This window comes from Pectinophora gossypiella, chromosome 16 (genome assembly GCF_024362695.1).
Source record: "Pectinophora gossypiella chromosome 16, ilPecGoss1.1, whole genome shotgun sequence".
In the NCBI taxonomy this organism is placed as follows: domain Eukaryota; kingdom Metazoa; phylum Arthropoda; class Insecta; order Lepidoptera; family Gelechiidae; genus Pectinophora; species Pectinophora gossypiella.
In genome coordinates this window covers 10,811,347-10,827,281 of record NC_065419.1, presented here as the reverse complement: position 1 = coordinate 10,827,281, position 15,935 = coordinate 10,811,347, and positions in this window count along the sequence as shown.

Genomic DNA, 15,935 nt, shown 5'->3' with positions numbered 1-15,935 from the left:
CTTGACTCCATAATACTTGCAATCTCCATTAGCATAGACAATAATCTTTATTTTAAAAAACTTCCTTTCCTCTCATTCATCAACCGTTGCACATTCACATCATAAACAACGAAATCCTCATTCATTATCCTTCTATAGTATTATCTCTTACTTTATATCATCTTGCGTTCCGTTCTACTCACTTTCTTACATACAAACATAAATGCCTGTAAGTTCTAATATTTGTGAGTCTAACCATAGAGACGGTAATGTTCGCAAAGTGGGAACATTGGGTCCACCCTGGGTAGTCTGTATAGTAAATGCTGGTGCTGGTGGTGATGATGTTCGTGCATTAGTATTTTTATTGTTATTTTTTCATGCGAGAAGCAAAAGAAAACAATAAAGAGAAAATTGAATCAATAAAATGTCTGACTCGGACAGGACTTGATCCCGCAGAACTTGTCAATCCAGGAAGTGCGTGTTAACCATTACACCACCGAGTCCTCCTGTCCATGCGATTTTTTTTCGATCTATGTATCGCCATTAAACCGGTGTCATCTATCTAGAGTCCCTAAACACGGGTGAGTGCTTTAAAAACAAAAAACAGTAAAGTACTTAGTTCCGAATTCAAATTTTGATACATGATAAATCAAATAAATTGATGAACAAGAAAATTGGCATTCTTTTGTTTTCGGAAATGGATTGATTGCCACAATTCGTAATTTAACATAACATACATACACATAAACAGTTTATATACGTCCCACTGCTGGGCACAGGCCTCCCCTCAATCAACCGGAGGGGGTATGGAGCATATTCCACCACGCTGCTCCACTGCGGGTTGGTGGTGTTTTTACGGCAAATAGCCAGGACCAACGTCTTAACGTGCCCTCCGAGGCACGGAATCATCTTGCAGACAATCAGGTGATTCAAGCCTGAAAATTCCTTACGAAACAAAGGTCAGTCTCACAAAGTGATTTCGATAATGTCCCCATCGGGAATCGAACCCGGACCAGATCCAGATTATAAGCAGATCGTGAGCCTAATGTTCGAACCACTAGAACACAGAAATTTAAACGACATTTAAATTAAAAATAATGAAATACAGTCGGCTTACCACATATCACGTTAGTGTAACAAAAAGCTCGGTGAAGCGTAAACCTCTATTCATTTTGCGATGGATGTAAGTCTGATTAGCCCAATTGGGAACATTAGTCGTTTATGATGTTATACGTAAAAATAAACTTATGTTCACAAAGATTTATTGGCTTTGTTCAAATGTGTTTGTTCGTCGTCACGACAAGCTAATTTAATAAACGTTCATTTGCTCATAAGCCCAGCTGTACGTTCAGCAATAAAATTGCTAAGCAAGAAAAATAGATAAACAAAGTTACCTCAAGGCGTAATCTGCTTTATACCACGAGTAACATAATTCATTTTGAACCTTATTGTATTTCGTGCGGATATCTTAAAGCTCATAATCACCCACTGATCGTACAAAGCCCTGCTGGACAAGGAGTAAATAACACAGAATAGGTACATTTCGATGACGCATATCACAAATTCGGCTAAGGTTGTTCCTTCATCCAACCTCAGCAATTCTGGTGTCAGGGTTATTATTGGCCCGCCAAAGGCCCCTGACATGGCTCAGGTAACGACTACGTACTTCCAGCATTAAGTAGTAACCGGGACTAACGGCCTTAACACCTAATTTCCGAAACACATATCCCAACGATCAACCACCAGGTAGGTCATTGTCGCTGTCCTAAATGGCCCAAGAATTAAATAGTAACCCTGACATTAGAGTGTACTGAAATCGGTCATTGATCTTACAACCGAAGAAGAAGAATAATGGATTGAATATTTGAACCCACCCAGCAACAACATAATGAGATCTGGCTACCTGGAGACAGTCTAAAGGTGTTATCCCATCAATATCCAAGCCTTTCACGAGAGAACTGCTCAGCTGGAAATGGAAAGACCTTCGAATAGTGGTGGGGACTATTACTGGTCACAAATCAATTACCAGGCATCTATTCACGATAGACCTTACGGGCAGCCCAAGTTGTAGAGGCTCCTGGAGGCAGAAGAAGCTGCCTCTCACGTTATTCTAGAATGCGTGGGAGTTGCAGCACAATGGGAACAAATCCTACAGCAAACAAAGTCTCTCGGCGAAGCACGAGGCTTCTGAGCTTCAGGAAGGAGCTAGGTTGGCTAGCCAAGACTTATTTCACGCAATTATAATCTCATATCAGTAAACCCTAAAAACCGGCCATGTGTGAGTTGGCCTCGCGCACGAAGGGTTCCGTACCATTATGTATGTATCAAATAGTATCAATATTCATTTAATTGTTTATTTTAAAGTTAATTTATAACTAAATATTCTGTATATATTTAAAGCGTCTACGTATTGCCGTTATTAATATCAAACGAAACGAGCAAAAAAATCCCGTTTATTGTATGCGTTTTTTAGTAAGTATTTGATATTATAGCGACAACAGAAATACATCATCTGTGAAATTTCAACTATCTAACTTGTTCATGAGATACAGCCTGGTGACAGACGGACCGACGGACGGACAGCGGAGTCTTATTAATAGTCCCGTTTTTTTACCCTTTGGATATCGAACCCTAAATAGCGCCGAGCTACAAGTAATCCGAACGCATCTTGGAAACACTTTTCACTTTAAAATGTTTCCAAAAGAGACAATGTCCAAAAAAAAACCGCGCAACTACTTACAATAAATCTAGTTTTCTTTTGACCTTTCGACTAAAACGAAATTACTGATTGGCAACGTGTAATTAATACTTATCGCCATCAATCTTCCTTGGCAGTACATTTAGCGTTGGTAACAAGTCCACGCTGCCACTGATCTGATAAGCCACCGCTCTCGTGAATAACAAAATACAACCTTGAACTGCTTATACGGTTACCGTCTAGGACAAAGAAAAGGTAAGAACCTATCCATGTCAGGTTTGTTAATACAACGATTTCTTTTACGTTTTATATACGTTTTATATAATATATTGCGAAGTAATTTGTCCCTTAGGAATAAGGTGAAAATCTACACACCTATGCAGGGGTAGTTTTCGCTCATGCGAGTCCCTCTCAAATCCACCGTCTACAGGTAATACAAAATCGTTTCATGCGGAAAGCCACTGATGCCGAAATGCGGAGCTCCGTGGTTCCTTCGCAATGAAAATCTGCACATTGACCTAGGTCTGCCAACCATTGCCCAATGGCTCAAATTAGCTTCCAAACGTTTTTTTCGATTCTGCTCCGCACCACCCAAATCCCCTGGTAGTTGCGGCTTCCGAATACATCCCGCTTAGGGACGGTACTGAAAAGTATCGGCGTCCGAAGGACGTAATATACGATCCCGACGACCCGATTACTCTAGCCGTAGAGGCATTCAATCAGCTCGCGACACCAAACACATCAGGACCCCGATACCGACCCCGCCGGCGTGGTCGATGATTTCCCTCATTCAGCGCTTATCGCTATCGACCCACTAGGGTCGATTAATTCTTTCAAATATTTTTCCTCTCAGACGACGCCCTGAGCCGAGGTTCGCGCCCAACTGGGCACCCTCAGGCATGTTGTCTTAAACGTTGTACCGGGTGAGAGCCTTCAGCGCTCCCCATTTGTCCGGCCTAGTAGTTAATGCCATCTGCGGCAAATCTACAATAAGTCACGTCAAAAAAAAATATGTATATATATATATTTTGTTTATTTTTTTCCTTTTTCAACATTTATTTACTTTACTAGTGTATTAGTCTTCCATGATCTACTAGGCATAAAGTATACAGGTGTTAAAAAAACACTAAAATTTTCATGAATTTTCTGACAGGAAAATCCACTTGATGTCAACTCAGAATCATGATCTGAATCATCCCCCTCATTATTCGTTACGATATCACTAACATCCTGTATACTGCTCTTCGCCAGCTATGTTTAAGTCCCATGTAATATACTTAAAAGGGGCGAGTCAATTGCCATTCAACGTGATATCAATTATTATTATCATAAAGTCAAATTTGGTAATTTCAAGCTCGAGACAAATTCGAACAGAGCTATTACGGATTTAAAAAATAAAGATATATATTTTTTTGCTTACAAGTCACTTACTTCAGTGTATCAACGTTATATTAAACGCCTGAACCAATTGTTTACGCAAAACATTGAAACTTGTAGTTGCTTTAGGTTCATGTCAGACGTTCTTATATATGACTGAAGGGCGTTCTGCGTTACAAGCACAAACTGTCCACAATCAAAATCGTTTTTAATTTTAATCCCGATTATTTCCTATTAAACGGGCAATACTGTATGTTTTGTATGTATTCGCATTGTGAAAAAATTAACTTATCGAATACCTAAGTATGAAAAAAATATATAAATATTTCCACTAAGAAAAATCGCATTACCTATGTAATGTTGTTTCAAGCTAATAGGATCACCTGCGGAAATTGAATGTTTGCTCAATTGATAGACCCATCAAAATTCCCTAAAGAAATTCTTTATCCGGATATTATAATAGGATGTTTTTTACATTTGAGAATGTGTAGGTGTAAAATGTGAAGAGATTTAAGTTATTTTTATAATTTAATTTTATATACGTTCATTTCTATATAACATACATAAGATCTACCGGGTGAGAGCCTTCAGCGCTCCCCATTTGTCCGGCCAAGTAGTTAATGCCATCTGCGGCAAATCAACAATAAGTCACATCAAAAAAAAAAAATACATGAGATCACCCTAATTTCCTTATGGCGTAGACAGAGACCACAGAATTGCACTTACTATGACCCTGACACACCACTTTCGCGTCGTCTACACTCATCAAAGTTTTTATCTATATAAGATAAACAGGTTTTATAATCTCTTATTCGTTTTACGCTTTCCGGATAAACTTGGATTTTGCGAAAGACTCATTTTCCAAACTCCCAAACAAAGAAAAAAAGAAAAAAAAATAGTCCTGAAAAAAAAGAGAACAGATTCCCGTGAATTGTCAACAATTTAATTATTATCCCTAATAAGATTAAAATAGGGATGTTATTTGAATTGAGTACTAGTGCGCGTATGCGCACGCGGTACTTACGCGATTTCGCTACCTATAATGTTCAACATAATAATCTTTGGACACAAAATATTATCATTATGATCTTTTGACCGTATAAAAGGTTTTTAAAAAAATATGCAGTGGACTACTTGCTTTACCAATCTTTGAAAATGATTCACGGATAGATTTTATCTAGGTTAAAATACTTATGATTGATGTCTCGGTAGACCTAACGGATTTCGGCACTCACAAGTGAAAAATATCTCAATCTGCGATGACAAACGGACGACAAGCACAAACTGAAAGGCACTTACTTGAGCGGCAAATACACTGATTTTTTTGTTATCTTTTTATCCTCTTGGGGAAAGGCAAAGGCAAAGCCATGCAGCCAGCCATGGTATGAGAAGTAGGCTCTGCGCAGTAACAGCGCCGGACGCGGCGCGAATTATATCGACGCCTTCGACGAATAGCCGTTTGACGTCCATTTACGTAGAACATTCGTATCGTTTATTGGTCGAAGCGCTCAATATAATACACGCCGCGCGCGGCGCGGTTGTCATGCAGACCCAGCAGGTATGCTCAATCCTATGACAAGCCGCCATTGCTAGCCCTTTAATGACGTAAGTGTTACCACTGTGTTAACATTAAATTGGTATGTCCAACATTCCAAGGACGTAAATTTTATTATTGAAAATCAAGTGAATTACTGACTAATGTATTTATTTACTATTACTTGTCACATCTATAAAAATCATTAAACTGTAAGTAACTCTTTTACTAAAAGTTCAAAATTTCCTTACAAAGTAAATATAAAACATTAGTCGGGACATTGTCCCAGTTTTCTTCGATAGTCGCATTCATATACCAGGTAGCAGTGCTGCTGTTCTCACATTGGCTTAATAAATGGTTATGAAAAAAGTGCCTCCTAGACGCTTTACAAATCACCTGGAAAAGATGTATGGGGCCGTGTAATTTGGACTCAAGGGACAATAAAAAAGTTGTATCTTTGTCATGTTGTTTCAATCTGGAATCCTTCAGAAATAAGGTTTTATTTTGTAGCCAATGTAAATGTGGTAGACGGTTAGGTAGCCAAACCCCAAGGTTAGATCGGCACTTTGATGTAGTATGTAGTAAGTAATAAAATACGATAAGAACAACTGTTTTGTAGACTATAATTTTTACATTGATCAAAGAAGGGTTATTCTTTTTGTGAAACTCTTTCAGTAAAATACCGAATTCTTATATTTAATCCATATTTCTTGTTGAATACCAATGTAAGCTAGAAGGAAAGAGAGGAAGGGGAAGACCAAGAAGAGCTTACATGGAACAGATTAAAGAAAATGTTAACGTCGTGTCTTATAGAGAAGTCAAGGAATTGGCCTTTGATAGACTGGAATGGAAAATGCTACACCGATAAGAGCGTGGCTCTTAAATTGATGACGATGACCAATGTAAAATTAACGTTTACAGCAACGTTAATTTATTTGTCTCTAACAGTCAATTATATAACAATATTTTAGTTATAAAGGAACGAAGGTATTTCTTACAAAAAATCGTCAAATTAGATCTCATATATTACGCCTGATAAATCTTAAAAACAATTCCACACAAAGACAATTTACGAGTATTGAAATTAAAAGTAAATGCATGATTTATTTTACTGATACTGCCGTAGCATTTTAGATCGTTCAAAAATTAATTGGAAAGTGAGAAAATTCGCGACGCAATTATTTTTCAGATGCCTACCTACATAAATAAAAACGGAGATCGACTTTTTGTAAGTATTTTATTGATAATCCATAGCGATCAAACACATAACCCTCCTTTTTGCTTCGTGGGAATCAGGTAAAAAATATTATTATTATTATTATTATTATTTCCCGGCCGGTATATAGATAAATCACCCGGGGTGAGAGGACTGTTTTTAAAAAGACAATTTAATTGAATTTAAAACTATTTATTTAGAATAAGACACACGTATTGTCTAAAAGAAGTTCAGCTTAAGACTACTTTAAAAACTAATGGGAAGGGACCAAGCGTCTGATCTCATCACGGCTTATCTTATGCAACGTAGCGCATTCTCTAGGCAGTCTAGACGCTTCATGAGCTTATCTTGGTGAATGTGCAACGTGGCGCATTCTCCAGGCAGTCTGGACGCTTAACTCCTCCCTCCATAACTTCGAAATTCTCAGGGGATGATTTTTGAGACTGAGAATTTCGACGTCTTCTTAAAGTTATGAAGATACCGATAAAAATTGTTAAAACTAAGATTATATATAAAAATAGAGTTCCTATACTAATGCTATTTATATTTACCGCACTTACACTTTTATCACTTTCACTTAGCACAACACTGTCAGCTTTTTTTAGGGCGTACGACAACACTTGGAGATGTCGCAGGTCGACCTCATCCAAGTTGATAGGCTTCCAGGGCGATGCTGCTGCTGAAGTTGGGATTTCCGGAAAATTTATAAGAGGTAACTTGGGATATAGTATTGGAGATGCTTCGGAACTATGATGCCTCAGTGTGACGTCATCGATTTTTAGTTCGCAGTTATCATCGATCACAGCCAGGTAAGTACCTCTGATGTAGATTCTGCTCATCTCACTTCCACAGCGTGTCTTCAAAAGGATGTTGGCTTTAGAGTAGAGAATCCATCGATTAGGTTGTATGGGCTCTACTTTAATTGTCTTCACTTCCACCAGGATAGGATAACAGGTGGTAATATTCATAGTAAACTTCATTAAGTCCGCCACACAGGTATCCTCCATGGATCTTGGGGGAATGTGTTCTTCGTAGCAAATAAAGAAGCCTCTCTCCAACTCTTTGCAGCGTTTGGTGAGTGAGAATGTGTTCGAACCATTCGCAATAAGGTAAGGTTGTTTTGGGATAATTAGGACGGATTGATTTAGGTTGTTTGTAATAGGTAGAGGAAAGACGTGATAATAATCGTATATTCCCTTTTTGACCAAGGGAACTTCGATGATAAAGACTATCTGATTTTCTTTGATATATGCCTTAATCTCTACACACTGCTCTATTTTAATTAAATTTACATAATTTACGGGATATGCAAGGCTCTCTTTACGTTCAATTTTTCCTAAAACAGTTACAAATTCGTCAGTGTCTAATATTGACTGGTGGAGAGTTCCCATTTTGCTAAATGCTATTGCTGTTTCTATTTCATCCAATCTGATATACAACATTTGGAAGTTATGTAAAAATAAATTGTAAATATGAATTAATCTATTGTTTGTAAAATTTGTCATTGACTCATTCAGTATTTTTCTAATGTCCCAAATTTCCCTATCCAATTGGATGAAATTATTTTTTGTTACATTGCTGTTATTCGTAAATGTCCCCAACATTTCAGTGACCAGACTCATTTTCTTTAATTCTGAAATTTGTCGAGTTTTGAGTTCATTTAACATTTTATCATACTTCACAGCATCCTCATTGTCCAAGTTGCCAGTTATTACTTTTATAAGTGACCCTAAAGGGTTTAGTAGTCCACGTTTTATTCTTTTTGATGGATTTAATTGTCTGAGTTTAGTGAAAGTTATGTGTTTTAGGTGATCAGTTTGACTTTTGACATTCGCGAGTTCGAAATTAAAAACATTCTTGCCAAAATGGTTTAGGACGTGTTTGTTGAGGTTCGCATAGCGGTTGAAATTAAACTCTATATCATCGTATACTAAACTTAAATCTAGATTCTTAATTATTATCCACTTATCGTAACTTATAATAGCAGTTCCCTCTTTTACAGGAAGTATCCCGGGATTGTGTTCAATCCGTTGTAGCTTGGCCTCCTCCTGGCTCTGGCTCAACTGGACCACCAGCAGGAGCACGACCCTGTGGAGGACGACGAATGTCCTTAATAGGTACATTGGTATTACGGTTCCTAACATCGACAGGTACTACATTCCTACTTATCTCTCCAACCACTTCTGCTTTTTGAAACCGGGGCTTATCTTTACCGCGTCTTGTGTTTACCCCTTTTATAAATATCGTGTCTCCTTCTGCTAGATTAAACCCTGTCTCTCCTCCCCGTCTTTCTTTAACCTTTTCCTTTTTTTTTTAGCATTTCCTCCGTCATATATTTATACAGATATTTGGTTCGTCTCGCGTGTTCGGCTACCAGTTTTTGCGTGTAATATTTGTCAAACTCGACGTTAAAAGCATTAGTACAGTCGGTATGTCCAAATACGACTTCAAAAGGTGTAAGTCCTGTTGTCGAATGTATGGTGTGATTGTACGCCATTATTGCGTATGTCATGATCGAAGTTGCGTCCGTAATTTTCTGCTCGTATTTCGCAAGGCGATAAATTTCTAGGATGGTAGAGTGAAATCTTTCGATCATGCCCATAGAATTCGGGTTATGAGGTGTCCCTATGTGTAAGTTTATTTTATAAAATTTTAACGTTTCTTTCATTAATGTATTATTGAACTCTGATCCGGGATCAGCGCTTATCTTCTCAGGGACACCGTAGAATGAAAAGTATTTTATCAGAGCTCTTACTACTTCCGGTGTAGAGCGATTAGGAATTTCGAAAGCCTGTCCTAGTTTACTAAACGCATCAATGATGGTCAGGAAGTATTTCCCTTCTATTGAGAACAAATCCATAAACAATTCTTGGAAAGGTTTTGTCTGCGTCTGTGTCAACTGCAATTCAGGTTTGTATGGTTTGCGGTCGTACTTCATTGCTTTACAAATTTCACACGCGTTTATCACGCTACTGACTGTTATGTTCATATTGTTCCAGTAGTATACGCGTTTCAGCTTCATGAGAGTTTCGTTGATTCCTCGATGACATGTCTTACTCTCGTGGTATTTTAAAACAATTTGTCGTTGCTCTTCTTCGTCCTCTACATGTATAACTCTTTTAGTGCATTCAAATAGTTTGACTGTCCCTTTTCTAAAAAGTTTTATAGCCGCTTGTGTAAACTGTTTACGGTGAATTTCATTTTCAAAATATATGAAATGCTTAGTTTTCGGTTTTACATATTCTTTTAGGAATTGAGTGACCAAATCTGGCCTATTTGTTGGTAAATGTGCTTCTAATATCTTTTGATTGTTACTAGAGATATTCTTTACAGCCGTTTCGTTTCTGTTCCATGTATAAATTAACATCTGATTAGGTTTAGAGTCTATGGCTTCGTTTAGAATAGGTATGCCATTTGTGTCCATGTCTGGTGCCGAATGAACAGTTTGTGATAGAGACATGTTACTCATCGTTCCTTCTGGTATTGTAATGGTGCTTTCAGAAGGCGATAATATAGGGTACTCAGTTTCTAACTCATGCTTTGTTGTTTCTTCTTTCTCTCCACTGCTTATTGATATTACTTCGTCTTTCCGATTTGGTTGCGCGTTACTTAACCTTTCAATTTCAGAAACCACATCATCCAAGTAAGAATGTAATCGTCTTTCAGATTCGTCTACATTCACCTGCATGGATTCAGTATCGTCTTTACCTAAAGCATTTAGCCTTATATGGGATAACGCGTCCGCGTTGATATTTTGCTTGCCATTCTTGTATGTCACTATTGCGCTCGGCATACGCACGTCTTTACCGAAATCTACGAAATTAATAATCGCCTCTCCATCTTTCAGGTCCGCAGGAATCGTCACGCGTGTTTCAGTACGTGGTTGAAGCTGCACTTCGTATGGTGGGTTATATATTATTGGTATTTCTACATTTTTCGTTCGGAGAACTTGATTCTGCATATCGATTGTGGCGCCTAGTTGTTTTAGAAGGTCGGAACCGATCAAGCCATCGTAGCGATTATCGACGTCATAAACATAAAACTTATGTTGTAACATGCTCTTAAAAGTTTTCAGAAGGGGTATGACGATGACTTCGTCGTGTCTGCTACGAGCGTGAGTGCTTACAACCTCGAAGGGTTCGAAGAACTTATAGTTGGCGAAGAACTCGTCAACTTTCCTTGGGCTGATAAACGATCGAGTGCTTCCCGTGTCTATCATAAAACGAGCATTTATCTCAGGTAAGTTGATGTGTGGTAATTTTAATAAGCTATCACAATTAAGATTTACTATCTCGGGTTGTTGGGTGCGGCCGGCTCGTGAAAATCCGGGGTAGTTTTTGGTTGTTTCCGAGCTGGTCGGCTCTTCATACAGATCGTAATATGCTTCATAATCTCCTTCATTTGGATGACAGTAAGTTTCCGCAAGTTCATAGTTATAGAAAAGGTTATTATTACCTTCAGGTTCATTTAACATGTACTGTCTTGTTGCTGTTCGCATAGAGACATCAGTGTCCAATGGTTTGGAGTTGTTTACAGGGGGTCTGTATCCCTGAGGCTGGGGTGGAATCCCGAACCGATACTGATTGGGAATCCCGAATTTGAAACCCTGTGTGTTTTGATTGAAGTTGGGTCTAAAACCTTGAGGTTGGGGAATACCGAATTTAAATTGAGGGTTTGGTTTAAAATTATTTTGGTTTTGGGTCAGGTTTGGCTTATAGCCCATCTGCTGTGGAATCCCAAATTTAAATTGAGGATTTCCAGGTAATGGCATCCGGAACTGTTGTAAAGCATTTGGTCGAAAGACAGGTGTATTTTGTGGAATATTAAATTTAAAATTCTGGGGTTGAACATTTTGAGAATTTTGTGGTTGTACATTATGTGTTGAAGTTAACTGTTTGTGTTTAGAGTTATATTGGTGCTGGAAATTCACCTCTTCAGTTACGATGCCTAACGCATTTTCGAGAGTGGAGCAACCTTTTAGGCGAACAATACGTATTAGGTTTTCCGGAAGGTTATATAGAAAAACATTGAGCGCGCTGTTATTGTAAATGATCATTTTGGCTGCTTTTACGCCTTCGTCGGTCAACCGGTTTACTTTAGCAAATAAGGCGCTGCGAACATGTTGAATGCGGTTACAGAACTCATTGTAGGACTCCCCCGACTTTATTTTCATGCTCTCGAGTTCAATACTAATGCACTCCTCTGAGCGTGGGTCACCGAAATGCTGAAGTAACACAGATTTCAATGCATCCCAGGACGTTATGTCTTGTCTCTCACTGATAAGGGTAGCTGCTCTATCTACAAGCCTACTACTTATACAATGGAAAAGGTATGTGCTCTGAGCAAGGTTACCCTGTATCGTGTAACTATCTAGTACATATTGAGCTTTAGATAAGAATAAATTAAGCTGTTCAGGTTGACCACTAAACTTCGGTATCAAACACAGCATTTCTTTGGGAACTAACGTTACTTGAGCCATATTTAGTTTTATAACGAAACACACACAAAATAAAATAAATGTAACAAACAAAAGTAATAAAAATACTTAAAAGTTCACTTATCACCTATTTTAGTGCGATATGTGAAAATCAGATATTCTTTATCTCAGTGAAGTTAACTGAAACAAACTATATAGAGCTATAGAGTTCACTTATTAATAATTGAGCCCGCAACTAACAGGAATAGATAAGCATAAGAAGTGGAATGCGAATTAGTCACTCACAATCTGCTCACTGCCATATCCTCCACGATAAAGCTGCACTGAACTTCGTAGAATTATGTGTCTCTCGTATTATGTGAAAACGATTTTCACTCTGTCCGCTCACTCACTTGTGTTTAACTTATTTATTTGGTTCGTGGATATCTGCGACTTTTTGACCCGACGACCGATTTTCTAGTCCTCAGGTGCAGCCTTAATGCAAATATCCTACCGGCTGCGCCAGATAAATCACCCGGGGTGAGAGGACTGTTTTTAAAAAGACAATTTAATTGAATTTAAAACTATTTATTTAGAATAAGACACACGTATTGTCTAAAAGAAGTTCAGCTTAAGACTACTTTAAAAACTAATGGGAAGGGACCAAGCGTCTGATCTCATCACGGCTTATCTTATGCAACGTAGCGCATTCTCTAGGCAGTCTAGACGCTTCATGAGCTTATCTTGGTGAATGTGCAACGTGGCGCATTCTCCAGGCAGTCTGGACGCTTAACTATATAGGCCGGATTCTAATTATTTTTGTTTTGAATATGTCGTCTGCCACATCGTCTACTCCAGTTGGGATGTAGCTTATGTTATGTAGTAAACGAAGTCTTCGATGGGAAACGCTAGTAAATGCCCTGTTCACTATAGTTTTGGGTCACAAATTTTGATATTTGACTGGGTCAAAAATAAATTATAAAATGCTAATCTAGAAATACAAGCCAGTCTAAAATGATCAAAAGTCAGTCTCAATTTACTATTCGAGATATTTTTGAAATTTATTTATGAATTAGGTAACAATGAGTACGACGTTTGACCGCTTTTATTGATGACGTCACAGGATGGTATTTCCATACCTACAAACTCCAAAGAACTTTTGTTTTAACTTTCCGAAAAAAGTATCTAATTTGACTAGGTTGTCAAGTAGCCTATTGTTGAACACAGACTGCAGCAAAATATTTCAGCTCTTTATCGTTAGGCAGCTGTTTATGTAATATCAATTTACTCATTATTATTCAAATTTTATTGAAAACAAATTATGCCACAAGATAAACCAAAGTACCACAAAATTTGCCAATTATTTTCTATCACTGAGTAATTAGCGCCACGGCAGGCTAAATGAAAATGTCCGTTATTTTTGCGTAAAATTTTCATGTTATTTTGAAAGTTTATAGCCTGGGGCTTAATGTGATTTTGTGTTTACGTTATTGGAATTTTATGTTATTAAAATAGGTACCTCACATTAATAACTAATTGTATCTAACTATTTACTAATTTAAACCACACTTAGTTTACGGCTGTTTTGGGCAGAATGGGTGATTTATTTATTAATAAAGTATCTGATTCTCTCTCTTCAATTTGGTGTTATAAATTCAATAGATGAAAGTGTTACGTTTAATATAATGAGCAAATTAATATTGATAATATTTGTATCGAATTTATTAACAAAAACTATTTACTAAGGCCAGTATTTTTTATTCTGTTTATTTCACATACTAAACGTGCTAGCAAATCAAAATTCATCTTGATAGTCCGCGCTGCCAGCATTTTCAGTCTCATATGGAATTATCGTAATCACTATCACACATTTGTCTATAATAATCACTGACAGTGAAAGAAGTCTGCTTTTAACATTTTAGCTTAACATGCATATAAAACTACACAAAACTGTTTTATATTTGCATATATCTAGTGTTAAATTACCAACTTACCCAACGACCTTACGGAAGTCCTAACTTTATATTTGGTAAAAGACCAAAGAACGAAAGACATGTCTGCGTTAACGGTGATTGACCATCGGTGTTCGAAGATCTACTCAGGTATACTTATTTCTTTACCAGAAACAATAATAGTTATTAATATTTAATGTTGTATTACGAAATCCACAGCTACAAAGTGGACAAACTCATAGAATTTCGTAACATAAATGGCATACCAAAAAATAAACCATTCTCTTTGAAAAATAATGGTCTAGTTACTTACTTGAATGTGGCCGAATAGATATGAGGATTTGCGTCATTTAAAAATAATATTTTATTACAACTTCACCCACTTAAAGGAAAATGAATGACCACTCAGATATCCTAAGTGCTAAGACGTATAAAATGAACATTTATAAAAGCTATTTTACCCTCATTTTACTATCGGAGGGATGCTTTATAAAGATGGCTTAAACACCAATTTTCTATGGAAATATAAGTGCTGCGGTCATGTTCCGTGTTATGGGGCCGTAAAATCGAAAGGTATCGAAAGTGCGCCCTTCTAGTCGAGTCGTATGGAGCTTACACGATGGTAATCTATGCAAATTTGGGGTAAAAATAGTGCTACAGGCTGTTACGGTTTCTATGTGCGACGATTACTGTGAATTTAACGTATTAGCGAGTTTTTAAATCTGTTTTTAAATTGATTTTTTTATGGTTATGTAGTCATTGTGCGAACAAGTAAATTTACGACAACATAAGATCAAGGTGAAATTATATCTAGGCTCTTCGCGATATAGTCTTTAATGGAGTTAGTCCTACTGCTATCTAGACAACTTGAGACCAACCCATTAACTTTTTATTGTATTGAATAGATGTAACTAATCCGCTCAATTGGAAATATAATCATGGCTTCCTTTATAAAAAAAATGTTTCTGTTTATCAGATGTTTATAAGAGATAAATTGATTAACATTGTGGTAATCGCAACTTGGGACAGTCTCACAATTTTTTTTTTTATGATGAAAAAGAGAATCTAACCCAGGACGTCTGGATAGTGAGCTGATCGTTTTGACCAAGCCAAGCTTTGCAACGATTGCGTTAGATACTACTTGGCTATTTTCCACCCCTGTTGTTGAGGTTTCTATAAATACAATCTCGCCCTTTTAACGCAGTGATTGGTTGCTAATGATTTATTAAATGTTCTGCCTTGTCTACAACTCAATTCAAGTTGAAATGTGTTTTTGTACAATTAATAGAATTACATTTATAAAAAGGTTTAATCTTGAACTTTAAGCATTTAAAATAAGATACATTTATTATATTAGGAAGCCACAAAACATCAAATAACATCACATTTACACAGATAACAAAAAAAAGAAAAAAATACTTTATAGAAAATAAAAAGCGCGCCACAAGAGCGCTGGTGTTAAATTATATATTATATAGCCTAGGTACATGAAATAGCCAGAGACTGAAATAAATCTGTGTGGTGGTGTCATGGGCATAAATAAGCCAAAAAAGAGCTTAGAAATATTTAATTGAGCACCTGAACAGGTCTGTCTGCAACCCGTCGTTGTAAAAAAAAACACCATAACACTGTTATTGTAAGTGTGGCGGTGACGAAGGTATCTGTTTATTAAAACTCCAGTCAATCGCCACCGCTCGCTGGCTAGAAACGCCGGACACACCGACATCTCCCAAATATCGGTCGTTATTATAGTAATATTTCGT